Raw genomic sequence first — 27227 nt, 5'->3', positions numbered from 1 at the left:
ACGTCCCACAGAGGTCCCGCCCCAGTCCCCACGTGATCTCACTACGGAGACTCAGATGGGCTTGTTCTAGAACGGGTGCAGTTTCCCAGGCCTTTCTGCTTTTGCAGCTTCTCAGGTCAGGGAAACTCCCTTGCCTTCCCTCTCCATGCCTTGCACAATCCACTTCACCACCTGTAGGTCTGACATTCACTTCAGACTTGTTTCTCTGTATTTTCCACTTGACAGTGAACTAAAAAGTGCCTGGTGCTCTGGAGCTCGGGACGGCTAACTGCGGTCCTCTGTCCCCAGGAAAGGCGACCTGTGTTGATGGCCTATCCGTTAGGAGAGCACTGAGGAACGCCCTGCACGTGTGAAAGGAATTCCCTTTCCAAGTTAAACTTAGAAACTGGAGTTTCTAAGATAGTTCAACAGCCCAAGTTCTAACATGCAGAAGAGTGCTCAAGCGTTCAATGCCCCAGACCGCTGAAGAATGAGGGCAAGCTCCGCCTTGCTGGGGCAGGGTGGCCTCGGATGAGGTCGTGGGTCCTGGTGATGGAGGCAGACGGGCACACGCAGCAGCCTCCAGTCCAAGGTGCCTGCCGGAGGAAGAGGCTCCGTGAGGCCCCAGGGCTGGTTCTAGAAAATGTCCCATCCTAAACAGCATTCCACAACATTTTGCTTCAGAAGCACACTTGCTCAAGGATTCCAATTAACTGGCTCGCTGGCACTGCTTTTGCTAGGCATTTCAGAAACATCCTGTCTGATGGCCAGAAATACGCTGGTCCAAGGAAAACCAGTTTCTTTCTAGATGACACAGGAAATCTAAATTTTCTCTAAGAGGCTTTGAACTTTCGATTTCTGTTCCCACTCCCTTTTGTTGGGCTTCTGCTTGACTCAGCTCCCACCCTTTTTATTATCTAAGCACTAAATTTGCTAACAGTAAGATAAGCTCTGGGCAGGGAGGCTATGTCCCCTGGCAGCCTCTCCCGTCTGCAGCTAGTTGTGCACGGAAACCCTGGGGAGCAATCATTTGCAGACTCGGGGAAGGTCACAATGCCGCTTCCTGCAACAGCAATACAAGTGGTCACACCCTCATCCACATCCACTGGACACTCCCAATCTCCACCCTCCTCAGAACGTACTCTGCTCTCTTCCTACATCTACCTAACAAGGTAGGTAACTACCTACCCACCCACTAGCTGCTTTTTCCTTTCAAGGAAGTCCTAGCAGGATGCCTTGGCCATTCTGTCATCCTAACACCTGGGGGGAACCCCCCACAACAGTGGACAACTCACTCTCCAGCTCAAAGGCCGAAGACCCACCCTTCCTCCTGGAGAGGTGGTGTAAAGAGCCCAGTCTTGCCTTTACATCCAGCTACTTCCTGGTAGCAGACAGGCTGGGTGGGAACGCTACCCAGGCACCTTCAGTCCTTGTTTGGGTAACAGTCTCTTAAACACTTGGGGAGCTCCCGTGAATAACGGCCTTGCGGGCTCTGTCGCACTCCTGCAGGCACCCGCTGAGGAGTGAATGAATACTGCGTCACGGACAGGCCTCCCCTCGGCCAACTCGCCCTCAGCCTCCCTGGGTGTGCACACTGCAGCCGCTCCAAGTTGCCCTGGGAAACAGCCACTGCCAGGGGCCCTGGCTTCTCAGGTCAGTCCCCAAGGCTCTACGGGCACCAACTGAAGGACAAGGCAGCTAACAAGCAGGGGGAGTGACAGGTGGATAAAGACCTGAAGGAAGGCCACAGAAGGGCAATCCCCTCACAGCTGTGGGACGCTGGAGGAGTCAGAGCAGAGTCCATTCTGCAGGCCAAACCCCCGCGCCCGCCTCTGTGAAAGAGCCCAGGTCGGCTCCTGCAGACAGACGCCCCCCGAGCCCCCTCCCCTGTTCCCCCCAGTGAGCCCAAAGCTATGGGCTGCGCCTCGCTCCTCCCCTTCCTGGCGGGTCATTCCTGAACTATAACCCCAACCACCAATTTCTCTTTCCTACTGCAAAATAAGCATGCTAAGACTAAACTCGGCCGCCTCACCCTTCAGATCAGGTCAGAGGTACTGTGGACATCAAGAAAAACAGCGACAGAGTGGAGGACGGGTCTCAGAATCCACTGGAGAGGAGCTGGGCCACATCAGCCGCCCTGCAGCTTTCACCTCGCAGGCAGAACAGCCCCGATGCGTCAGAGTCCAGGGAGGCCCGGAGCACTGCTGACCCTCCCGACACACTTCCGCCGCAACCGCCCTAAAGCAAGAGCCCTTCAAAAGGAATGCAGTCACCCTCAGGATCTGGGGGGCTGGGTTCCCAGACCCCAAGGACACCAAAATCTGTAAACGCTCAAGTCCCTTACATAAAAGGGCCTGTCTGCATACAACCTACTCACGGCCACGGTCCGCATGCTCTAACTCGCCTCTGACCACTTACAATGCCGGGTATAAACGCTACAGACAGCTGTCATGCTGCACTGACCAGAAAACAATGACAAGGAAGGGTCTGCTCGTGTTCAGTACGGACACATTTTTTTTTTCCCAGAAAATTTCTGATCCACAGACTTGTCTCTGCAGGTGGCGAACTCAAGGATACAGAAGGCTCACTCAGCTGGCCAGCAGCTTTCTGAGGTTTTTGTTACCAGTGGACAATTAAGGTGCAAAAATATAAGTATCTGTCTTAAATCTTTAAGAGATAAAGGCCTGAGTCACATAACTTTTATTATAGCATATTGTTATAACTGTTTATCGTTACTGTCGCTAATTTCTTACTGTGCCAAAATTTAACTTTACCACACGTGTGTGCACCAGGACATACAGGTTTCGGCACCACCCACGGCATCTCCACAAGACCAGGGGACCTACTGTCCACGGAAACTCCTGCTGTGAGACTACCGCACACTCACCTTGGGATACCAGGCAAGTCACTTAAATCCTTTAGGCTTCAGATTCCTCTTCCATAAAAACATGGTACTTCAAACCTCACACCCCAAGTGACAATGAGATAACCAAGTGAAAGCATTTCGTAAAGTTGAAGGAAGTAAACAGAGCATCGTGAGCTTCATCAACGTCATCACCTTGAAATAGCCTGGAAGACCAAACTGCCCAACTAGCAGCACTCACCAGTTTCTGAGCAGAATGACACCTGGACCCACGGTGCGTCAGCCTTCTGCCCTGGAAGCCTGAGGCCAGAGGGCCTGAAAGGAGGGCCCGGCCAGGCCAGCCTGCCCGCCCAGGAAAGGACCTCGCAGTGCCCCACCCATGAGGACCACTGCCCTCCACACCTCCAGAGCACGACTCACTCCCCAGGAGAAATACGTGAGCAGGTGTCCGGGATCCAGCAATTTGAACCAGAGTAATTTTATTTCTTTAAATTGACCTCAAACAATGTAAACTATGAATGACCCATGATATAATTTTCTCATAAGGGAAATAAATATTTAATAAGTAAATTCAGGAGTTAACGATTCTTGAAGGTAACAAAGTACATACCAGGAGAAGTTTCCCACCCACCCCTGGTCCCCAGGTATCTGGACATAATGCCCGTAAGTTATCATAGAGTCTTAGGTGACCTCAGAGAAAACACTCACAGGATCTTTCTCCCCTTTGGCCCAAATGGAGACGTTCAGACACACGTGGTATACTTTTGCTTTCACTGGAACTTTCTTAGCGAGCGCGCCCCAGGAAGTCGTGGCTCGCTTCGCCTTGCCCTAACCAGCCCAGGCCTAGTGACATGAGGTTGTTTTCACTCTCTCAGGAGCCAGGCGTCAGTGAAGAACCTCACACATCTGCCGTTCTGCCATCAGAGCTGCGGGGTCAGGGAGCCATCTGAACTTCAACAGATGCTGACAGATTACTCTTCAAGAGGCTGGCCCACATCCTTGTCCTTTGCTGAGACAGTTCCTACCACTTTTGTTGTTATTTTATGAGCTGAATGCCCCACCACCACCACCACCACCACCACCAAGCTCACAGTCTGAGGCCCCTAACTCTTAGTACTTCGGATGAGGCTGATTTGGAGAAAGGCTATCAGGCTGGGTCCCAATCCCATTATGACTAGTGTCTTGTAAAAAAAATGCAGATTAGGACACACAGGATCTTTTTTTTTCCCCCCTCTTTTTTGCAGTGCTGGGGATTGAACCCAGGACCTAGCACTGCTGAGCTACCTGCTCAGCCCCAGGACACAGGCTGACACAAAGACTGAAAACCATGAGAAGACAAAGCCACCTACAAGACAAAGAGAAAAGCCTCAGAAGAAGCAAACCCCACCATGACCTTGACTTCCAGTCTCCAGAAGGATGAGAGAATAAGTCTGTTTAAGCCACCCAGTTTGTGGTACATGCTAAGCAGCCCTCCTCCAAAATGACTGGGACCAGAAGTGTCTGGCTTTGGACTGGGGGGGGCTTTGGGACTCAGGGATGGGCCCCAGGTATAAACAGAGTTCACTTAGGTTTCGCGCAGCCTGTACACACAGCCTGAAGGTTATCTTACAATGATTTCAGTGCGGGTACATTTTGACGTCAATCCCACAAGTAAAATTCTCCACTTGTGGAATCACGTAGGTGCTCAAAACTTCAGATTCTGGAGCACCTCAGATTTCAGATTTTCAGACGAGATACTCAACATGTGCTTGGCTGTGGCAACACTAGTAAACTAAGGTGGTCATCAATTCATAAGCGGGGGCAGTATTTCTGGGGTTTATTGTCTTTCTTGTAAGGTTAAACATCTTCTTATACTGAAGTCATGTGTATTTTCTTTCCCACACTTTATTTATATATCTTTGTCCGTTTTTCTGTTGAACTGCTGACCTTCCTTAAACACAGAAGCTTCAACTAGAGAAACCAGCCTTCTGTATCACAAGCTGCCAACACAGCGTTTTCCCATTTGTCTTTAGCTTTTGCTTTTTGGTACTTCTTCCTTGCAGAAGTTAGTTTAAGTAGACATGAGGCCACCAATCGTGATATCATTTACAGGCAAGTGTGCCTTGAACTGTTTGCAAGTACTTCCTAAGAACCCAGAACTGGTGACTGAAAGTTGAGCTCTCCACATTAACCTCGTGGGGCATGACAGATGTCAGGTACAAAAAATTACAAAAAGCTAAGTAAGCAAGAGCGATGCCCCAGTCAACAAGGGATAGGTTTTTAAAGCAAGAATTTGCAACAATGCTCTGCTTTCCATCAGCTGCACTCGAAGGCCTCCTGATTCAGCCTGTTTTAGTCAGCTTTTTTGCTGCTATGACCAACAAGACCCAACAAGAACAATTTTGGAGGAGGAAAAGTTTATTTGGCACTCATGGTTTCAGAGGTCTCAGTCCACAAGCAGCTGACACCATCGCTCTGGGCCCAAGGTGAGGCAGAACATCATGGCAGAAGGGCATGGTGGAGGAAAGCAGTTTAAGACATGGCATTCAGGAAGTAGAGAGAGCTCCTGCTCACCAAAAACAAAATATATACCCCAAAGGCATGCCCCCAGTGACCCACCTCCTCAGCCACACCCTACTTGCCTAGAGTTACCACCCAGTTAATCCCTGTGAGGGATAATGCACTGACTAGGTTAAAACTCTCATAACCCAATCGTCTCACCACTAAACTTTCTTCCATTGTCTCACATACAAGCTTTTGGAACACGTAATAACTAACTAGACCAGCCCCTTATCAGCTTCAGGGTCACCCACCACCCACCTCAGTCAACTCTCCTGTAGCCTCAGTTTCCTCCTTTGCACATGGGACCAAAAATACCCAGTTCAGAGGGGTGACAGTGAAGATGAAGTTGGGTAGAGTCTGACACACAGCTGTGCACATACACTTAACTATAACATATTAACTCGGGAGGGTCCCCTGTCTGACCCCAGCCCACCCGGGGGCTGTGACCCTGGGAGAAGCCCGACCCCTCTCTCCCAATCTCCCTTGCTTCTCCCCAACAGCCCAGGCTTGGAGCAGAATGCAGGTCCTGACGTCAAAGGTTCTTTCATTGTTCTTCCAACCCATGGTTGCTGCAATCTCCTAAATGATTTAGTCAAACACATCACATGGACTCTGTACATAGTGTGGTTGAGAAGGAACATAACATGAATTAAGATCTAGACTCTGACTTCAAGGAGCTTTTGATAACAGAAAAGTGGGTAAAAACTGCAATGGGGCAGCCCTCGGTGGACGCACAGAACACTGGGCTCAGGAAGGCAGCATGATCTGAGTGGACATCTCAACATGCTCAAGGTCAGAAGTGGCACCTGAGCTGTCCTGTGAAGGGCTCAGAACAGCCAGCCTGGGTCGAGGGTCACAGGCAGATGTGTTCTGCAGACACAGAGCAAGCACATTCATGGAAAGTACTCAAGAACAAGATGGCACCCTTGGCTGCCAGTCGACCAAGGTGAAAGCTCATTCAATAAGCAAAGGACAATCTCCAGACCTTTGCCAATGGAATAAACAATCAGCCACTGCCAGCATGATAGAATGAATGGAGAGACGGAAAGGAGGAAGATCCACCAGAAAATCAAAGCGGAGGTCAGGCAAGACCCAGAGACATTCTGTAAGCAGCACCAAGGAGCCTTCACCAGGGATAGATGGGAAAGCAAGAGAAGCCAGGCTGTTTCAGGATTCTGTGTCCAACTAAATGACTATTCTGAGTACAAACAGAAGTACCAGAAAGAAGACAACAGGGTGGATAAGCAGCAGCTGGAATGGGGTTTCTGAAGCTGAGGAGGGGCTGGGACCAGCACAAGGCAGTGACTGCTAACAGGAGAAACATGGAGAAGCCATGGTGAACCCCTAATGAGCCCATAGTGCCATGAGATGGCGCAGGTTCAGAGATGCAAAGGAACCTTCTAGAGCTGCCCTTATCTGACATAAAGCAGCAGGCTCTGGGAAACGAGGTTGCTGTGAATTCCCTCCGAAGAAGAACAAACTCCTTCTCCAGGGAGTTGAGGTCCAGAAGAGACAAGAAGGCTGCTTGCACCTGTGCGCAACATCATCTTACATTTTCTCACCGCGTTTGCTTTAGAAATTCATTTGTCCTTCCTGAAGAAACCTGTGTGTGTCAGTACTTCCTTGCTGGCTCCTACATGCATACTATGAGCCTTTTTCTCCTGTTAACATATCCTGTGAGTTTCATTCCCAGGTACAGAACCTAAACAAGCAGAGGAAATTTTCCCCTCATGACTTTAACTGAAGGGGTGCACTGAACTTATGCAAGCCACCAAGTGAAGTACTTAATTCCCTCAGTTAATAATGAAACCAAACACATTAGGTTCACATCTTGGAAGTACAAAAATTGAAAGAAAAAAAAAAAAAAAGCAGAACCAGGATATAAAAGATTGGAGAAAGATTTATTACTTGAAGCAAGTGAGAAGAACCTGGGTTACTAGAAAGCAATGCTCTCCCTGAGGAAGGAACGCACGGGGGTTTTATTCAAGGAGCCTCCACATATTCACACAGGGAAGTCCATGTAAGGGTGGCCACATTTCTGGGCATGATCAGCTAAAGGTCATAGAGCACATGTCCCAAAAGGAAAGAGCAGTCAAGAGCACTTCTGGGCATGCTAGGTTCAATATTATAATGAGCCAAGTTTATTCTAGGTCCCTAAAAGAATGAGTCAGAGTCGGGCACAGTGGTGCACACCTGTAATCCCAGCAACTCAGGAGGCTGAGGCAGGAGGATCACAAGTTTAGGGCCAGCCTCAGCAACTTAGTGAGCTACAAGCAACTCAGTGAGATCCTGTCTCAAAAAAAAAAAAAAATAAATAAACGAAATCAAATAAAAAGCACGAGGGATGTGGCTCAGTGTTTGTGGCAAAGCAGTGCTGGTTTTATCCCAGTATCAAAAAAGAAAGAAAACAAAAAAAAAGTATGAAACAGAGTGGCTCAGTGATTTTGTCTGGTTCTTCCTAAGTTTCTCCAGAAAATTTAAGCTGAAACAAAATGAAAGGACGCTTTGAAGGCTTGTTAATGTGGGTGTGAGCCCCTACAGGTCCTGCTTGGCTTATCGGCTAATGCTAAGATGGCCTTAAAATCGCAAGGACAGCACTGAATCTCTCTGGGTCACTTTTCCATTTTATTTTACTACCCTAGTTCTGGTTCCAAGCTGTTTGTCTCCACCGCACAACTGGGGAAAGGGGAACGCACACAGAGCAGTCATTACAAACTAGCCACCAACACAGGCTTCCTGCGCATTTTCTGGGAAAACCAGCACTGGCGTGGAAGGAAGGGCTCCCGCTTGAACACATGCGTGTTGGAAGGGCACGTGGCACCCAGGATGTAGCCCACTCCAATGGGAACAGGCCCAATACCTGAGAAACAGAGAGCTGGACTCTGTCACCACTGTGTAGCTTCCCTAAGGAGTAAGGCGGCAAAGAAGAAGGAGTGCCTTGAAGAGGATGAGAGTAAGAGGGGAAGGCCACAGCCAGGCGCACGGTGGTGCAGTGCAGAGCGCCTGGGACTTGCTTAGCTGGGGCAGAGGAGGAGTCTGGGCTGTTCTGCGCCCGTGAGACACCAGGCACTGTGCCAGATGCCTCCTTTGCATACCTCACTCTAATGGCCAATCTGAATCATCAGCTTGATTGGACTGAAAGATGCCTAAGATTCAGGGTTCTGGCTGTGTCGTGAGGGTGTGTCTAGGAATGACTGGCGTGTGGATAGCGAACTGAAGCAGAGATCCTTCCTAAGCACAGCAGCACCATCCAGTAAGTTGGAGGCTTGATGGAAAAACAACTGGAAGAATAAGGAAGTAGCAACAGATGCAAGTTCAATTCCTCTTGAATGGGTTCTTGATTGTTGCTGCAACTGCCTGAGGATATCAGACTCCAGCTCCTTCACTCTTCCAAAGTGGACGCTGCCGGTGATTCTCCAGGGAGTTTCCAGGTCTTCGGTCCCAGACTGGGGTAGCGTCACTGATACCTCTTGATGAGGCTTCGGCGTTTTGGACTGCCCAGCAACCGATTCCTCCAGCTCCCCAGCCTGCAGATGGCCACTGTGGAGTATCCGGCTTCTGGTCCTGGAAGCCTATCTAATAAGTCCCCTTTTAAAATCCCAGGTGGCCGACAGTGCACTCTTGGCTAGAGTTAGGGACGAGCACGGGAGAGGGCTGCCGCTGACTAGGAAAGGCAGGGAGAGGAGGGAGGCCCTGGTCTTGGCCTCTGGAGAGGCCTCAGGAAGGACTGAGGTGTCCGGAGGCAAGGAACAAACATGGAAGGAGAGAAAGGCAGCTATGGAGTAAGTATCAACTAACGACACAGTGATGCAACAAAACGTGACAGTGTATGAAGAAACAAAACCAAGCAACTAAACTTTACTGCTCCAAATTCTTACATCAAAGAAAAAAATCAAAACCATCACTATAAATTAGCTCAAAATGATGTTGGGGACACCATACACAACAAAACTATACAGCATAGCCAGATTTATTGAGGGCAAATTCATAGCACTATTTTTCATGACCAAGTCACCCTTAAATTTAAGTGTTCAACCATTAAGTTAAGTGGGAGCAGAGAAAAGAGTAAGGAGACATGCGTAATTTTAAAATTCTACAATAGAAATAAATCCTGTGATTTTTAACATAATATAAAACCTCCAGTCACTGTAATCAAGGAAAAAGAGGGGCTGGGGCTGGAGCTCAGTGCAAGCGCCTAAATGAGCCAAGACCCAGGGTGGGGCGGCGGTTAGGATAACACATTCATCTGAAGTACAGCAAGAAAAAGAAGATCATGAAACAAAAAGTTGGACTCCATTTGTGTACAATGAATCAAAATGCAATCTGTAAAAATTTTTAAAAAAATCATTCCAAGGAGGAAAAAATTTTACATAAAATAAATCATAAATTTTAGGAGACTAAGTTTTGAAAATCTGGAACAAAAGACCCCTTTTCTCAATAGTATAGTCATTAAATTTACCCCAAGAAAGAATAAGAACTGTAGGAAGAAAGAAAAGGGTAAGTGAACTGATTTGCCTCCCCTAACACACACACACACACACACACACACACACACACACACACAGCAAGAGATTGAAAAGATTTTTTTCCCTTGAATTCCAAACCTTGAAGGAACTACTCATTCTAACAACTACCCAGTGAGACACAGAAGTTTCTGATGATGACATCGCAATAGGTGATGGGGTGGGGGAGGGAGGAAAGAGGGAGGGGCAAGGAGTTGCAGGGATGCAGCACTTCCTGAGATGGGGAGCGGACATCCACCAAGGGGAGGAGCCCCAAGAGCTGTATTCAGAGGAGAAAAGAAGAGGTCATGTTTGGAGAATATGCATGCATTTAAATTTCCTTCATCTCTTTTTCCCTGAGCCCACCCAGCCCACCCCGAGCAACTCTCAGGCCTGGCTCAGCACAGCAAGCCTACAAGAGGCAGGTCTAAGGCTCTAAAGCGGCCTGCAGTAGGGGAAGCGGAGGGCTCCAGAGGACCCAGAGAGCTGCTAGCTGCCTCTGCTCCCTACAAAGGCGCAGCCCTGAAATGTCTCATTCCTTTTTCTGATGAAGTAAGAAGGATCACCACCACTTCTTAACACGAGTACAACACTTCATATTTCACTAAACAGCTTTATAAAAAATACACCTTTTGATTGTCCCAACAATCTTCCTCCTCAGGTAGTCAGCCTCTGCCCATATAGAGACCATACTTAAGGTACCTGGTCATGTGGTGAAGAAGAAGAGCTGGGGAATCAGAAACCTAAACGAGAACCACAGCAGCAAAAACTCAAACTATTAATCTCTAAAGGGTTCTGGTAAGGAAAATACATCATGTGATTGTTCTCAACATTACTTTTTAAACTGGTTTCCTTTTAGAAACTAAAGAACTCTCATCTTGTGAGGCAAAAAAAGACCTGGCTGTGAAATGAAATTACAAAAATGCTAAGGTAAGAAACCGATGCCTGGGGAGGGGTCAGCCCCACTCCTCTCGGCCTTTCTCCAGGAAGCCTGATTAACCAGAGACCCTACCTCTTGCACTGTCAATAACTGCCCTAGGAGTCTGACTGCTCCCTCCTGAGATGTAAAAGAGCCCGTTCTTCTTCTTCTCACGTTTCTGTGCACACGCTTTATGTTGGAGACCCTGCACAGGCCTTCGGCCCCACAGATTAGGATTTTTTTTTTTTTTCCACAGTGGAAAAAGCCCCAGTGGTAGGATGGGTCTAAGATGAAACAAATAACCTATAAATATTATGAGAAACTGTATCGGGGCTCAGAATTTGGAGTTTTTGTTTTCCTCTGGGCCACCAATGTAAAATAAAGTGTGGAGTTCTCTCGACTGCCGCCTGCTGCTTCTCAATGTCCGGCTCCTGCAGCAATCTGGCTGCCTCTAACCAGTGCAGGAGGCACAAACGCCCACTGGCAATATGGGGGACCTGCATGCTCCACTCACCCCATGCCCAGGGTAAAAATGTTTGTTCTAAAGTCCTTTATAAATTGTAAAGAACATGGGGTGTCTCGGATACTCTTCTTACGGTTTGTACCATGAGGCTCTCTGTTTTGGAAGGGGCGGGAGGGGGGTCCCTGGGTGGGCAGCTAGATGTCCCCCTCTCCATCAACACACTCTGACACAAGACCATGAGAAATCTATTAATGGGAGTTTCTGTGCCCTGGGAAGTGAGATTTTTCTTCTCTCCAATACATCTGTCCTCATTAAAGAGCAGTCAACGATTAGAAACTACTAAACTGAGTTAAATTCTATGTTACACTCATCTTATAAAGCTAGTAATATGTTTGTTCTGCAAAAGTGAAACATTATTATTAACTACTAATATGATTTCTAGTAATTACAACATCATCCTGCTAGGTAAAAATTTTACTGGTCAATTATGTAAACGTGTCAGAAATATCAACATTGAAAACCTAAAGAGTGATTGTAATAGTTACTTTATATATAGGTAGAGGGGAGTGAAGGGAGGGAAAGGGGTGTGGGGGAAGGAAGGACAGCGGAGTGAAATAGACATTATTACCTCATGTACCTGTACATGTACGTGTATGTCTGCATGACCAATGTGATCCTACAATATGTATAATCAGAAAAATGAAAGATTATACTCCATTTATGTATGATCTATCAAAATGTATAAATGCATTCTACTGTCATGTACAACTAATTAGAACAAATAAAAAATGTTTTAAATGTGAACAATGAGACTTCAAAAAAAGCAAGTGTTCTTTCTGGTAATGATGAAATTTAGACAGGTGTTTTTCTGTATTGGAATAGAGGTGATGGAATGTTCCCTTTCTTGTCTCCTGGTAGAATGGCGAGATGGTTTTATTTGGGGGTGGGTTTACTGACTACAAGTGTGCAAACGTGCTCCTTCGGGCAGTTCTAGTGAGTTTTCCACAACTGTGACAATACCTATGGTTTAAAAAAAAAGTGACAGTCCTCACTCTTAAAGACGCTGCCCAGGGGCTGGGGCTGTAGCTCAGCTGGTAGAGCGCCTGCCTCGCAAGCACAAAGCCCTGGTTTCAATTCCCAGCACCGCAAAAAAAAGTACCACTGGGCACTCAGGAGACCAGTGATTCCAGCGAAGGCGCTCAAACGCAGGCCTGGTGCAGCTGCGAATCCTGCTTCTGCTCTCCTCCCCAGCCGCAGGTGGGTGTGACCTTGCCCCTCCTGGCTGCCCTGGGAGCCATTCTGGCATCCCAACGCTTGGGCTCCCCTCCTTCCTGCCTTTGGCCACTCGGCTCTCTCTGCTTTCTGCAGGGTTCTTTTCCGGCGTGGCCAGTTGGTTGCGTGTAAGTTCTCAGTTTATAGTAAGTTATTAATGAGCAAAGGAGAACAGTCAAGCTGCACCTGGGCAGGACAGGAATCGCAGGGTGCGGACATCAGGCACCAGGTCCAAGGAGGGCACAGGACCCGCAGGCGCTGGCTCCCTGCCTGACACCAGTGTGGCAGGAACCACCACCCCAGGCCCTGTGAGAGGCGGGAGAGAGCCTGCCGAGGTCCACAGACACCCTCACGCCACGCACAGGCGGAGGGAGCAGGAGGCCTGCGTCTACCAGTGGCTCTGCTCTCGAGCAGGCGCCCCAACTGAACCCTGCCACAGGAGCTCCAGGGAGCCAGCTCCCGGGAGGAAGGCTTCCCTCTGGTTACCAGGCAGCCCTTGTCACAAAGCTGGCCGTGACTTGTCAGCTCTTGTATCATGCCAAGTTTCAGAATTTACTCAAAAATAAAGAGTTCTGGGAATTCCAGAAAGCCTGTGGCATCAGTATTTTATCTAATACATCAGGTTTCAACACACAGAACACCTATCTGTCTTGACACAAAAAGAACCAGAAATTCAATCAATACTTACTTTAAATTATAGGTAACATTAGCCAGAAAGCAGCTGAACTTATTTTTGTAGAAGTAAAATATTTAGCCTAATTGGAATCTGACTTCCGTTCAACTTTCTGGATAGAAAACCCTAAAATGGAGCTGCCAGAGGTCTCCAGGGACTTTCCTCAAGCGCTCCAGGACAGTGTGTTCGGAGAAGAGAACTCAGTCCTCACCCTTGGAAACAGTGGAAGCAGAGCCTTCACATTACATGGGCTTCGGCACCACCGGATCTTTCCACACTGATGTGGAATGGACAGCAGCCCTTCTGAGCTGACTGGGGAGCAGCGTGGGGTGCCACCCAGGGCCCCACTGGCATTTTCCAGGCAAGCGCTTGCTCTACCTCTGAGCCACACTTCCAGCCCTTCCTTGTGATTTCAAAGCAAGATTTCCTTGCTGATTGGTTTGGTCTATCCAAAAGAAAACAAAGAGCTTGGCTTTGTCCCTGGTCACAGTGGAGTCAGATGCCAGGGTCTCAAGCACTATTTTTGATTTTCCCAGAAGTGCAACAGCAGATATGTGCATATCAAAATTACTCTTGGGGAGAACAGATGTGCTTCCCCCTCTCCCAGCAGCTGCAGCTGGGCCAGGGCCAGTCAAGGATGCAGTAAATAACTTCCAAAGGGCGGGAAGAACTGTGCAGAATGCTGCCCTGGACCCACCCACACCGCAGGGGAACAGGGTCCCTACCCTAGACCCCCACCCGGCACGTCCTTCTTTCTTTTCCTGCACATTTTTTATTGGTGCACTAGAGCTGCACATGATGGTGGAATCTGTTGTTACATATTCAGACGTGCACACAATATAATATGGTCAATGTCCCTCCACAGCCCTTCCCCTCCCTCCCCTCTCTCCCAGTCTTCCACCCCCATCCCTTTCCTCTACTGATCTTCCTCTGATTTTTCATGAGATCCCCACTCCTCCACCTTTCTTTTCCTTTTTCCTCCCTAGCTTCCACGTATGAGAGAAAACGTACAACAATGGACCTGTTGAGTTTGGCATGTTTTGCTTAACATAAAGTTTTCAAGTTCCATCCATTTTCCTGCAAATGACATGATTTCATTTTTCTCTATGGCTGACCTAAACCCCACTGTTTATATACACCACATTTTCTTTGTCCATTCATCTGCTGATGGACACTAGGCCGTTCCATAGTTTGGCTATTGTGAATCCTACAGCTATAAACACGGGTATGCACGTATCACTGTGGCATGATGACTTTAATACTTCAGGATAAACACTGGGGAGTGGTGTGGCTGGGTCATGTGGTGTCCACGCCTAGTCTTCTGAGGAACCTCCACACTTACAGTGGTCGCACTAACTGGCAATCCCACCAACAGTGTAAAAGTGTTCCTCTTTCTCCAGTCTCTCCAGCAGTTATTATTCTTTGTATTCTTGATGACTGCCATTCTGACTGTGTGAGATGAAATCTCAGTGTAGTTGATTAGCATTTCCCTAACTGCCAAGGAGGTGGAACATGTTTTCACATATTTGTTGGCCATTTGTACGTCTTCTTTTGAAAAGTGTGTTTAATTCATTTTAATGTTTTACTTTTTTTTTTTTTTTTGGTATTAACTTTTTAGAGTTCTTCACGTAGTCTAGATATTAATCCCGTCAGAAGAGCAGCTAGCAACGATTTTCTCCCCTTCTGTAGATTCTCTCTTTACATTTGTTTTTTAACTGTTTCCTTTGCTGTGCAGAAGCACTTTAATTTGATACCATTCCACTGATTAACTTTTGGCACTATTTCCTGAGCTCTATGGGTCCTACTGAGAAAGTTGTTGCCTGTGCCTATATGCTCGAGTGTTGGCCCTACATTTCTTCTAGGAGTTGTACAGTTTCTGGTCTAATTCCTAGGTCTTTGACCCATATTTGAGTTGAATTTTGTGCTCAAAATTTTGTGAGAGAATAGGGTCTAGCTTCATTCTCTTCATATGCATAACCAGTTTTCCCAGTACCTTTTGGTAAAGAGGTTGTCTATTCTCCAAAGTATGTTTCTGGCACCTTTGTCAAGGATCAGACAACTGTAGACATGGGTTTGTCTCAGTCCTCGTCCGTGCTACTGGTCTGTGTGTGTGTTTTCGTGCCAGTACCGTGCAGTTTTTGTTACTACAGTTCCGTGGTATAATTTGAAGTCAGGCATCGTGCCTCCAGCACTGGTGTTTTTGTTTAGAATTGCTTTGGCTATTCTGGGTTTTTAATTCTCTAAAGGAATTTTAGGGTTGTTTTATCTAGTTCCGTTAAGAACGTCATTAATATTTTGATGGGCATTGTGTTGAATCTGTATATTGCTTTTGGTTATAAAGGAATTTTAACAATATTGTTTGCCTATCCATGAACATGTGAGGTCTTTCCATCCCCTTGTGTCTTCTCCAATGTTCTACAGTTTCAGCGGTCTTTCACCTCCTTGGTTAAATTAATTCCTGGTTTTTTTTTTTTTCGTTTTGTTTGTTTTTTTTTTGTTTTGTTTTTTGAGGCTATTGCAGCACGATGGTTTCAGTAGCTGAGAACAACTAACCCAGGGAAGAGCTAACTGGAAGCTGATAGGCAGTAAGCACATGCATGAGAACCGAACAAATCCTCATCTCCAAGTTCGGAATAAACAAATATGACCTCCAAAGCCTTGGCAAGGAGGAAGTGGAAGAGAAAATCGTTATGGTCCTGATTGAAATCACAAGGATAGAGCTTTTGTTTACTGCTCAGAGGAAGGGAATTCTGGAAAAAAGAAGTCAACTCCATCTGTGCTACCATGTCAAATAGAGCCTGAGGCTACCGTGCAAGGGAAAGACGTGTCTCCGCTGAAGCTGGATGGTGGTGAGCAGCTGCTGAGAGTGCTCCTCGCAACCAGAAAGAAATAGCTACGACGAAGCTCAGAACCCATCAGACTAAACCCCTCATGTCCCCCAGACAGGCCTCTCTGCTCACTCATACTGATCAACAGTGTGCTGTTCTGGAAGAACACTGTACCTCCTCCCAAACCCAAAAAAAAAATCCAATTTACAGACACTCAAAAGAACTGTGTGTCTGAACATGGTGATAAAAATTTGCATGAACTTCCTCTTTTCAGAGACTCTACTTAGTATATTTGCATCACTTAAATGGAATTATAAACCCCAAAACCATTTTCTTCAGACAGTATAGCCAATTAACTGAAGTCAACAAATAGTGAAAATACAAATAAGCAGCACAGAAATGGAACACCCATTTGAAGCAACTCTAAAATCAATTGTGTTTAATATAACCAGCCAAAAACCTAAGAAAACAACCCAGAAGAGTCCCAAAACAATATAGATGAATCACAGCCTTTCCTGGGGCACATCCCACTCTCCCTTCCAAGTTCTACACACCTGGCGTCCGCCATGCTGGACTGGCATTTCTGGAAGCAACAGACACACCCCCGCTTCCAGCACTGGCTGGAGCAGAAGCCTCCTGACCGCCAGCCCCTCCTCCAGGCTCCCTCGGTGCGTCAGGGCCACAGCACTGTCCCTCCACCAGCCACCCCGTCGCCTCCTCACGGCCGTCTTCTTTCAGGGCTCTGCTCCAAAGCCTCCTCCCCAGCAGCTGCTCCCTGACCACTCACCTGCCCAAGTTTTCTGCACAGCATAAACCATGGCCCTGTCGATGGGATATTTTAGGGAGAGGTTTATGTCTCCCTCTCTGAATTCCACAGGGACCATGAACAAAATTCATAGTGTACACTTTTTTTCTCTGCGTGCCAGATCGAGAAGGCCAATGATTCTACTCATTCATCTTCCATGCTACAAAGACCCGGGCGATGCCCACAAGGGACAGCACTCCACAAAACCCGCTACGGCCTCGCATCTCCCCTGCACACTGCTCACCTCAAATCACAGCATCACCGTCAAAGAAGTAAAGAGCTCCTGTGACACAGCTGGCCAGGGGGTTGGGTACTGCCAGCAGAGCTCAGGAAGGTAGCTCCACCCACAAACATGCCAGCCCTGCGCACGTCTGCAGAGAGTCCGTGGACGCGCGAGGCCTAGCTCACGTCTTGCCTGCTGGCTTGTCCTGTGTGTGGATAACAGGAGAGAAGAAGGACTCTTCCTCCTATCCCAGGAGTAGAGGTGGGTGGCACAAGATGTGTAGACACCAGCACCACAACAGTGCACAAGAGCACAGCCTCCAGACACTATGGCTTCTCGAGTAAACTCCATCCCTCCATCACATCAGCAAGGATGGAGGGGAGCCAGCCACACACTGCAACCGCCCACCAACTCACCTCAGCAAGTACCAAGGCCCAACCCCAAGCAAGGTTTAGCACACAGTGTGGCTCAGAGGAAGAAAACATGAAGGATCAGTTTTCTGAAGGTGGTCTGAGTTTCTGGAATTGGCTCTCTGACGTCACCAGATCTGAAGATGCTGATGATACTTCCAATTTTAAAGACAGTCCATGGTGTGAACAATTTTACAAAGATACACAAAACACCGGGACACTCAAACACTTCTAAGAAGCAAGGAGCTACATAACACAACTCCCCAGAGTCTCCTGCTGACCGTGGCTGGCCAGGGACATGCAGCCACTCTGCACAGGGCACTGTGAGCCTAGAGAAACCACCCGCAGCACGCCCTCCGTGACTGCTTAGCCACCAGGCCAAACACTCGCTTTTCCAGTTACTCTCCGAGAGGCAGATGGGAAGTGTGCCAACCAAGAGGAAAGGTGCATTCGGGTTGAAAGGCATTTCTCTCAGCAGCCACACTTGAACTTACAAAATCCACTGCCAGCAGATCTTCCCAAGGACACATGCAAAAATTTCTCATTTTTCAACCCTGCAACTTTACCTGTTAAAGACAAAACTTACTAGGAAACTCTAGCTTACTGTGACCTATCATCCCCTTAGTAAGAGGGCGACAGAGCAGGGGGAAGGGAGCAGTCCCCGTCTGTGGCAGCCGCCTGTCCTGGGCTGCAGGCCACTTTCTAGTCTACGCTGTGCAGGGTGGGGTGGGAGGTGCAGTTTCTGGTCCACCGAAGCCCCCCCCCCCGCCGGTGTGCAGAGCAACCCTTTTTAGAAAGGTCAGAATATGGTCTCTGAAATTTGCATCACTAATACCAGACTCGGGCAAGGCTAGCTACCACGGAGCTACAGCAACCTGGCTCAGTTTCCCCACTAGTCTCAGCCTGTAGGCCAAAATGGCAACCGTGGCTCAGTGGTCAGCATGGAGCCAGATGTGCAGTCAGAGAGCTGCCCACAAGTTCAAGACCACCAGTTCAGGGGGATTCCTGCTGCTGTCTCTGACCGGGAGACTTGCCACGGCTTTCCTCACGTGCCTGAGCCCAGGGAAGGAAGGGCTATCTGTGAGGAGAGCGCCAAGCCCTCACTTTGCCTGGAAGCAAGAGAAACAGCTCCTGGTTCTCGGAGCCCGCAGAGGTGTGGGTGGAGCCAGGCTCTGGCCACAAGGAAGGCACAGGCCTGTCCCTGACAAAGGAGCTCACCTCCAGGGCGTCTGGCGACCTCAGTCACAGGTCTGCCATCCCTTTGGAGAGAGAGACACTGATAGGAACCCGAAGTCTTCTAAAGGCAAGTTCTTCCGCAAGCAAGCCCCAAGGTCCCTGCAACCAAAGAAATCTTTGTGCATTTGCGTGTGGCATACATGTGTCCTCTTTCTCCTGTCAGCCTCTGAATCCCAAGTACTCAACTTCAAAAAGAAAAGCCTCCAGAAACACACATCCACCTAGGACGGAAGGAACCCGGAGAAAGCAGGACGTCCTCACGCCACACCTCAGTGCAGAAACCACGGCAGCGGCATCACCTCCTCCAAGGAGAGAGAGAGAGAGCAGCAGCCACTTCAAAAGAACCAGGCTTGCTACTGACAGGTCAAGGTCAGCCAGCTCCGCCTCAGTGCACTTGCTGAAAATAGGGGGTCAGTAATGACCCAGGGGCTGGGGATGCAGCTCAGCAGTGAAGAGCCTGCTTAGCACACACAGGTCCTGGGTTCAATCCCCAGTCCTGAAAAATAAAAAGCAGCAATGTTGACAGTGACTCATGGTACCAGCCATGGCTAGAAGCAGGAGGAAACGCCTGCACGTAAACACAAACAAGGCGATTCGCTGCTTCCAGCCCTGTCTACCTCCACTGGTTTCATCTATAATGACAAGAAGAAGTCATTGAGTCCAACTGAAATGTATTAAGTCAGCCAAAAATAATTAAAATTCAAGGTGTAGCAGGTAAAATTCAAGGTAAAGCAGGCTGAGTACCTAATCCAATGCAACAAAGCTTGGTCGATACTACAGTTCACTTCCCTATCTCAGCAGCCAACAGCCACTCGATGCCAAGACACTGAAATTTCTCAGCCAGGTGCACAGCTAGCAAAACTACTTCCACACATTCCACTGTACATCACCCCACAATTTCCCTTTAAAAGAAATCAGCTTCCCCTTGGACAAACAAATGCCTAAAGATATTTGATCCCTGCCACCAATGCAAAGCAAATACTGGAAATAAGAAATTCCCTCTACAAGGAAGGAAGGAGATGGGAAAAAGGACTCAGGGTTCTGAGGACATGTGTTTTTAAAGCTTAATTCAAATATATTTAATATATCCAATCAACCAGGAAAGAGAAAAGAAACACAAATTAATTTACTACTTTAAAGAATTATCAAAACTCTCAAACATACCAACAAAACCTTTATCTGAGAGGCTTTCAAAAAGGCACGAATCTAAACCAGTCATCCCGTCCAGAGCCCGAGTCCCAATTGTTAGAAAAAGGCGTCAATGTGCCCCAGGACGAGAGTCAGGGAGCCAGCACACGTGGTCAGGAAGGGTGCAGCTCTGTGGAAGGTGGCCTTCCCGGGGAGGGCTACAAGGGAAGACAGGCGTCGCTGCCTGCGATTTTCTGGGTGACCAGGAAACCATCCACAGGTGAGAACAAAGCGGTGCCAACGAGGAAGGTGCAGAACCAGGAATCCAGAACAAGACGTGAGGCAGAGCCTGGATGTGAGCCTGGGAGCGAGGGACAGGGGCCACCCCGCAGAGCTCTGTGACACATCTCTGGCAGCTGAAGCAGTCACCTCACTACCGTGGTGGGAACGCACTTCCCAGCCACACTCGTGGGACAGAGTGGGGGCATTGCCTAGGTTTCTGGGTATATGGCAAGGTGGGCCCCAGCTACTGGCACAAACTCACACCATTCATTCAACATGTCCAAGTGCAAAGGGGAACAACACCGGCACACTGAAAATGGAACAGAACCCAGACACAGCAGGCAAGATTTCTCTGGCTCAACTACCCGTCACTAAGGTGGCCATAATTAAAAACTGAACGCTGGGTCAAATAAAGTTGTTCGCAGATGTTACCTAATGGCCTCGGGCAGCAGACAAGTGTGAGATGGCGACCCTGGACCAGCAGTCCACAGGTCCACTGCTGATGTGCTCAGGCTCTGGCGGGACACATCGCCACATGCCAACAGGTGCTGGCAATTAGGAGAAGACAGATTCCCCCAGAGCATGCTGGCAAAGAGCAGACAGCAAGGCGCACACGGTGTTCACAGAGGGAGACTGTCCCCGAGCTGACCACGACAGGAGAGAGCGGCCTGGACTTTACAGGTTGTAGTGTCAGGGTCAGGTGGATGAGCTACCAAGGGCAGGACCCACCAAGGTGCCCCTGACAAGGGAGTGGCCCTGTTCACCAACCAAAGCCTTCCTTCCTCCTGGCCGTAAAACAGTGAAGCTGTGACTAAATACCTGGAATGTCCTCTCCGAGGACAAGGGAGTAGTGAAGAGACCCAGGATAGAAGACAGAGGAGAAATGTCTGACAGGACAACAGTCGAGTGCACCTCAAAGTGAAAAGTTCCGTGACAGAGGAGAGGCCTGAGGCCTTCGAGACCAAGATGGAATAGCTGGAACATGTGCCTCAAACAGTAGAAGACGTTCGACCCGAAAGAGAGCTGAACAGAAGACATGAACGCAGAAAGCAACAGAAGTCACCACGTCCAAGAGTGCTCGCAGCTGCTCCAACTCGCTAAAGGAAGAAACGCAAACAGGCACAACAAAACTCTCAAATCTAAAGATTGGGGAAAATCAGAAAGTCGTAGATCAATTTAAGCAAAAAGTAGACAAACGAAGCCCCACATTATTAGCCACAGAGAAATGCTTATCAAAACCCAGTGAGAGAGCCTATGGCACACACCTAAGATCCCAGAGACTCGAGATCCAAGTTCAGGGTCAGCCACAACTACTTAGCAAAACCCTGACTCAAAATTTTAAAAAAATGGAAATGTACCACAGTGCTAAAGCACTCGATCCCAAGGACCAAAAAAATCAATCAATCAATCCAATGAGGTACTGCTTTCTCAGCCAATAGAATGGCTGTAACTTTAAAAACAGAAAACAGGTAAGGAGACACTAAGGCTAACCAGAGTTCCTGCATGACCCAACCTTTCCACTCCAAAACAAACAAAGTACAACATTCACAGAAAAACTTAGGCACAGGTGTTCACAGCAACATTATTCCTAATTGCCAAAAAGCAGAAACAGCCCAGCGGTCCATCACCAACACATGGGTAACTACGCAGGCTTATCCATGTACAGCTGCTTACTTTTCAGTGCTGGGGTTTTGGTCTTTAGCATTCCCCAAAGACTCAAGGGTCAGAGGCTTGGTCCCCAGCTGATGGTACCTCTGGGAGCTGGGCGAACCTTCAAGAGGTGGGGACTACAGGAAGGAATTCTGTCACCAGGGCACACCCTAGCAGGGCAAGTGAACCTGGCCCTTCCTCCCTCTCTGCATCTTCCCCACGTGGGGTGAGTGGGGCGGGCCCCTCTGCTCCTCCAAATGCTCCCCCACAAGGCTGGCTTCACCACGGGTCCCTGGTGAGCTCCCGTGCACATGCTAGAAACCAGGGGGCTGCATGGTTGGGCATGTGAATTAAAGTCAATAAAGCTTTTTTTTTTTTTTTTTTTTTTTTTAAGTGAAAAAAGGGGGAAAAGGAGAGGGGGAAAGAGGGAAACAAAATCCCCTGCTGGTGGGACAGTGACGGGCAAGGCTCTTCTCAACAATCACACGGCAGTACGTAACTAAAATGATTCCTACTCCAGAGTGCAGAGTCCAGGTGCTGCGGGGATCAGCACTTCACATGAGAACCACAAGTCCTGAAAGTTACATGCATCGTTAACACCCACTCATGGTGGAAAGAATGGCACAGCCGCTCTGGACGCGTACATGGACACTGACCATATGACTCAGTACTCCTACTTCTAGGTGTCTATTATCCTAGAGGAAACAAAAACTCACGAATGTTTCAGTAAAGTTGTTCATGATCATCAAAACACTGAAACAACTCAAATGTCCTTAAAAGATTAATATGGCATAGCCATCCAATGGTGTGCCATTCAACAATTTAAGAAAACAGCTAACTCACACACACGGACATGGATGGCTCCCACACGCACTGCGCTAACTGAAAGAGCGACCATCGAAAGGCTGCGCGCGGGCTGCCAGGTTCCACTTACAGCACGTGGAAATCCTAACGTGTGAGGAAAGAACACTTGCTGCCAGGGTCGGGCAGAGATGGTTCGGGAACTCTAGGGGATGCTGGGGTTGTTCTGTACCCTAGTGCAATGTAGCCTAGAAGGAGCTGTACGTATGCTAAAGCACAGGGAAACATACATCCAAAAAAGCAGATCTTGCTGTGTGCAAATATTAAAATTATGCAGGAGGGAAAAATAAACCCACGCACAGTACACAAAACAATGTTCTATTCATTAAAGAGATGCACGTGTTGAGGCAGAGAAGGGTCTTATACAGATCAATACTGCAGTGCCATCAAGTGTAAAATCTGAAAAACTCAACTCTCCTCCCTCAAAGGTCCATAGATGGAAAGAGGGAAAGAAACCCAAGAAAATGACCAACAATCCATTTACCAGAACAAACCACCATTGAGTGGCTCTGGAGCTAGTCGAGAGCTCAGACACCACCTTGTGAACAGCTCTGAGGTGGCACTTAGGAGCACACCATGGCCAATCAAAACGCCTTAGAAACCACAACTCGAACCATAACACACCCATAAAGAGGGAGGGAGGGAGGGAGGGAGGAAGGAAGGGAAAAGAAAAAAACGAAAGGAAGGTATCAGCAGCTCACCTGCTCTCTCACCCATTGAAGCTTTTATAACACACAAAGTCAAAATGAAAACTTGATAACTGCTTCTGCCCACAGTCACCATCTATTTGCCAGAAAAAATCCAAACCCCATCGGGCGAGGCCCTCAGGTGAAGATTAACTTTAGAGGCGGAGTACAAAGTCTCAGGGAGAACTGCAACCTGCCAGGAGCACCCATCAGGGAGGCGCGGGCACCCCCCACCAGACGGCTGCTTCCACCACAGAAAGTTGCTCAAGGTGGACCCTGGTCAGGGAGGTTCACGTGTCCATCTGTACTGTGGACCAGCTTCAGGCATCACAGTCCACCTTTTGCCCTGTCTTCCATCAGAACAGAGGTACCCAGAGAAGCCGCTTTCAGATGCCATCAGCCCCAAGTGCTGCAAGGGACTGCAGTGTCGCAGCCCAGCATGCGAGCGGTGCATCCCTGTCCTGAGTTTGGACGCATGCCACCACAAGGCTCAAAGCCCACCTGTGGTCTGGTGATGAAAATCACATGGGCGTACCAAGGTCTCTGTCCAAAATACCCTTAGGTACTCCATGTGTCCCGAATGTCAGCTGAGGAATGTCAGCTGAGGAATACCGTCGCTCACACGCCTCACTGTTCCTTTCACAGGGCGGAGTTTTCTCAGCAGGGGCACTGCCGACGCTGCCGGGGTGATCTCCATGGGACTGTCCTGTGCACTGCAGGATGTGCAGCCACTTCCCTAGCCTCCATCCACGAGATGCCAGCAGCACGGGACACCAAGAACATCCGCCGACACTGCCACAAGGGTCTGCAGGGTGGAAGGGGCACCTGGGTGGCTGCAAGGCACATTTAGATGGTCCACATCCTCCCAAATGTGGACCAGAACAGGCACAGAACGTCCCCCGACGTGGCAAGGTCTATCTCTCCATGTGAGAGGGTCGAGACTCTCTTCCCTGGCCCTTTAAAGATGGTGGTTGACTCCAGTTCAAATTAGCAACAAAGCATCCTCAATGTACCAAAATATTAAAGCAGTTATCTTATTTTCTCCACCTCATTGAAAACACTGCTAGAATTTTATCTCTGGAAGGAAAAAATACAGACATTTAAAAGGCTTTGTGGTTTGTAAGAATTTCTGAGGGGTAGGAGATCTCGTACTTCAAAGGCACGTATCTGAAGGAAGACAATCTCAGAAGCAAATAGTACACCTGAAACAAAGGTCAGTGCAGAGCAGAGTTTCCCAAGAATCAGCTGTGAGAAAAGCGTAAGTGAAGTCAGGTTTGGAGGTGTCCTAGTGGAACATGTCTGTCACCATGTGGCTAGACTGAGATGCTTCTGAGATTTAAAAAAAAGATCATGAAACTGTGACCATCTGCAGGGCGGGGATCGCAGTTGTGTGGGGTGGGGTTTTCCCTGGAGATAAGCAGAGCAGGCTGATCATATCCTACTGTCCACCTAGGACGGCCTGAAAGCCGCCGGGAGGCTGTTGACGATCGCGCTGGGATGAGAACCCTAAGCCAAGACAGGGCCACTAGACCCTTGTGACCTCCCAGCAGCCTCCTCCATGGAGAGGCCAGTCATTCACACCAAGGCTGTTTCTTTCCTTCCCTGAGGGAAAATTGATTTTTTTTTTCCCCATTTTATCAGGCTCTATTAGTTTCCTTTTGGGAAAAGAAGGGGGAAGAAAAACAGAAGTCTAAAGACTATGGCTTTGAAAATTACTCTAAAGTGAAACTATTGTCTATAATGTGTCCATGTCACCAACCCTTTACCAGAAAAATTTGTACTTTCTAAAACTCACTGAGGAACTTTCCCTTAACAGCCTCCTAGTGAATATTTTGGGTAACATGACCTTGACAATCTCTAGGAACTGGTGAAAATTCCCTCATAAACAAGGGATCTGAATCCACTATGAGACAATTAGTTCAAAGTTCACAAAGACAATATGAAAAAAATAAAGACAAAGAACTATGGCAAATAAAGACTTTAAAAGGCACTTAAGCTCTTTTTTTATTGGGCCTCACACCTGATTTGCTTCAAACCCGTTTGATGTTTAAGACTAACATCATAAAAGAGCATAGTAAAGCCCCCTTTTCAGCATGCTAACAATCTGTGTTTCAGACTAGTGAACTGAGTTATTTGGCTAACTTTTATTAAAAAAAAAAAAAAAAATTATCATTTACTAAAAACCAATTACATGCCAGGCACCTTACATACGTGACCTAAACTCTATAGCAATCCCATAAGATCAGTGTGCTTATCTGCATTTGATCCCTTAGCAAGTAAGGCAGTGGCCCAAGCAGCACCCCCATGGTAGAGCGCCCACAGTAGGATCCAAGAAGAAAACCCTGGCTGTGACCATCAGGGAATCTGAGTGGAGGCTCTGGTAGGCTGGCGGTCGCCTAGACAGGACGCTGCTCAAGAGGACACTGTTTGAAAAGAGAATGGGCGTGGAATCCACACTGCGCACTGTCCAGTCCCCATCTGCACCCTCACCAGACACATAACCTCGACACCCCCTCTCTTGGCCTGCACACCCCACACACCCATGAACGGTTTCATTTTGATCTTGTGGGGGGTGTTTTTGTGCTAGGAAACTGCAGTGGTATTAAAGATGGAGACTTCTGGTTAACATTCCAACTGGTTTAACTTTCCAACAAGCACACACTTAAGCTACACTGGATGACGCCGAGTGGCACATGATGAGCCTGTGACCTTTCCAGGCCTTGCATCCAACCTTCAGTAGTTCACCACTGACCCTCGTTCCCTGAACTGTCACCCTCGTATTTGTTTTTAGTCTCAGGCAACAAGGAGCCACAAGGCATCTGGGACCTGATCATGGCTACACAATCAGAATGAACCCACTCTCCCACTCTGCAGTCGCATTCAGTACATTCTGACCCCTGACTTACTCTTTTTCATCTTTTTTGCTGGACTAGATGAATGAAGTCAAATAATAACCATGAAACCTTTGAATGCTGAACCAGCAATGAAGACACCAACTCCTGGTATTCTCTCCTTTGTCCAGTCCTGCTAAGTAAAGTCCCTTAACAAAGGGTGAACTCCTAAGGCCCTCTCTCCAGTCACCTCGTAAAGAAGGAAGAACTTGAGCCCCGAACAGTACCAGCTTTCAAAGGGCAATGAGGACCACATGCAGCACCAGCATTGCAACCTAGTGCCAAAGAGCCATCTGCCTAACCAGTCAATTTCATCTGCCTCTTGCCAGCCAGTAGAGCACCATAGAACTTCAACATCCAAAGCTACCAAGACGACACAAGGGCAGTCTGGACCATCACAGGGTCCTCTTGTAGGCCAAAGGAACGCATGGAATTCTATTACGTAAGATCGGGCAGATAGGATTACAGCTCTGGATTCCTATCCCGGCTGGCTGTCAACAGTTAATACTGTTTAAGAACAGCAGTTCATATGTTTTTAGTAAAATAAGACAGAATTGTCTTTAACATGACTTAAGAAATGAAGGGCAACTATACACAATGGTGGTGATATTATTTGTAGTATTACTTCCTAAAGGACAAGCAGCCTGGTGCAATATACATAAAAGACATTAGATACAATTACGCAGGTTTTTTCTCTGACCCGAAGACAGTCAGTGGAGAAACCAACCCATGAGTTATTATTCCATTTCCTTTAAAGTTCATGGCTTTGGAAAAGACTGGCTATGTGCACCAAACCCCTTTCTCCACTCATTTAGCACGCAATTCAGTGCTATTCCCAGTCTCCAAGTTAGGTGTGGTCAGGGCTGTTCCGGCCAGGGCAACGTGGACAGAAACAGCATGCTCTATGCCAAGCCTGAGCACACAACCTCTTCCCACACGTGAGCCTCCACTGACTTAAGATGGTCAAGCACAGCCAAGGTGGAAGAGAGAAGGAACTTGAGGTCCTGGATCAGTG

General features: G+C 48.0%; 1 protein-coding gene across 1 annotated transcript in view; it reads right to left on the bottom strand.

Moving 5' to 3' along the window:
* The window catches only part of Stk24 (serine/threonine kinase 24), a 99555-nt gene that overhangs the window by 24329 nt on the left and 47999 nt on the right, over positions 1 to 27227 (bottom strand). The window lies entirely within an intron of this gene.

The sequence above is a fragment of the Sciurus carolinensis genome, chromosome 5 (assembly GCF_902686445.1).
Source record: "Sciurus carolinensis chromosome 5, mSciCar1.2, whole genome shotgun sequence".
Classification (NCBI taxonomy): Eukaryota; Metazoa; Chordata; class Mammalia; order Rodentia; family Sciuridae; genus Sciurus; species Sciurus carolinensis.
The sequence above is the reverse complement of the archived record's forward strand: the minus strand, read 5'-3'. Positions and strand labels throughout refer to the sequence as shown.